The sequence below is a fragment of the Arachis duranensis genome, chromosome 2, assembly GCF_000817695.3.
Source record: "Arachis duranensis cultivar V14167 chromosome 2, aradu.V14167.gnm2.J7QH, whole genome shotgun sequence".
Lineage (NCBI taxonomy): Eukaryota > Viridiplantae > Streptophyta > Magnoliopsida > Fabales > Fabaceae > Arachis > Arachis duranensis.
In genome coordinates, this window is record NC_029773.3 from 92,111,172 (window position 1) to 92,112,688 (window position 1,517).

At 35.5% G+C, this 1,517-nt stretch overlaps 1 long non-coding RNA gene across 2 annotated transcripts in view; it reads right to left on the bottom strand.

Moving 5' to 3' along the window:
• Positions 1–348: 348 nt before the first annotated feature.
• Positions 349–1,517, bottom strand: part of LOC107476170 (uncharacterized) — a 2,084-nt gene continuing 915 nt past the window's right edge. The window contains exons 3-4 of one of the 2 annotated variants that reach the window (XR_008005884.1): positions 1,398–1,441; positions 349–560 (exon numbers count right to left, since the gene is read on the bottom strand). This is a non-coding gene — a long non-coding RNA (uncharacterized LOC107476170). The remainder of the gene's footprint in view (positions 561–1,397; positions 1,442–1,517) is intronic. The other variant, XR_001589651.3, reaches the window with a different exon arrangement.

The window sequence follows — 1,517 nt, forward strand, 5'->3', positions numbered from 1 at the left end:
GAACAGAAAAAGGCAAGGAGTGAAAAGTGATCTTATAAGGGTTAAGAGTTCAAAACTAGTCAAAATTGTCATTTCATTCTTTATTTTCTGTTTTTGCTATTTAATCCCTACCCAAAACTTTTATTGTCGTCTCACTTTTTCACCAAAAATAATTATTGGCCTCCTGCTCAACTAAGAGTGTGGCCTTTACCGTGTATGAACTCAAATATAACAAAAACCCCAGCATCATCAGTTAAGGCGAACCACGGACGGAGGCGACGAGCCAATGACGAAGATGCACAGGAGCCGGGATGAGGCGCAGAGGAGCCGGCAACGTGGATACAACCATGCGGTGGCTGTAAAAGATGCACGGTGAGGTAGGGAGGCAGTTCGAGCAGAACGGTGCGACGAGACTGCGTGGAGCGAGGGCGAGACAGCGGAGTTCGCAGGCGGCGGATGGCAGTAGCGAGGAGGCACTGAGAAACTGATGGAGGCCGGATACAGAGTGAGTGAAAGTGGCCGGCGGCAGCAAACTGGTAGGGGGATCAGAGAGATAGAGTGAGCCAAATATCTATCAGGACCTGAAATGAAATCATATATTCAAATTTTAAAATTCAAGGCACAACAACAAGTGTTAAACTGTAAATCGCAGAAAACAAAATAAAGACAAGGTAATCAACAAGAGCAACAGCATAAAACAGTACTGGGAGGAGAAGCCCAGAAGAGAGAAAAAAAAAAGGGGGAGGGGTTAATATATGGTGAATTTTAATATGATTATGTTGCGATGGTTATAGTAACTAAGTGTTGTTAAAATTAGAGTCATATTTTTGTTTATATTTTTTAAGTAATACTTTTTAAAAAATTTATACTGATTTAGCTTATTTGAACTAGAATTTTTTATTATCATCTAAGATTTATATATTTAATAAAAACTCGTCCAATTTCCCACGCACTAAGTTGTAGATTAAAAATTTTGAAATAAGATGTAACTAACATAAAATTGTGAACAAAATACACTAAAAATTCAGCACAATACAACGAAAAATAGAAAGAGAAGGAAAAAAGAAATGTCGAGAGTGAACTATTATTTGTTAAGTGAGAGAGAGAATAAAATGTTCATGATACATGTAAAATCAACATGGACCTCAAATTCTTACAAATTATATACAAATGAAATCTGGTTATTAACAACAAATAATTTTAATATGAAAAAATAAAAGTAAAAAAGGCACAAAGCTAAATTTGACTCTCAAATTTTTTCTATCCAAAAATTCAGAGCAACCGAAAATAAAAGTAAAATATATTTATGATACTTATAAAGCAACATGGACATCATTATTTACCCTAACAGAAACAGAAACAGAAAAAAATAAAAGAATCAAGAGATAAAGAATTAAACAAAAGAGAGTAAGGCTCACAATATGATCCCTTTTCGTAGGCCTACCTTCTACCACTCCTGCCTCTGTGACAAGTTTCATTGCAAGTAAAACGTTATTAAATTGAATATATATTCCAAAACAGCATGTTTAAGCCCCGAT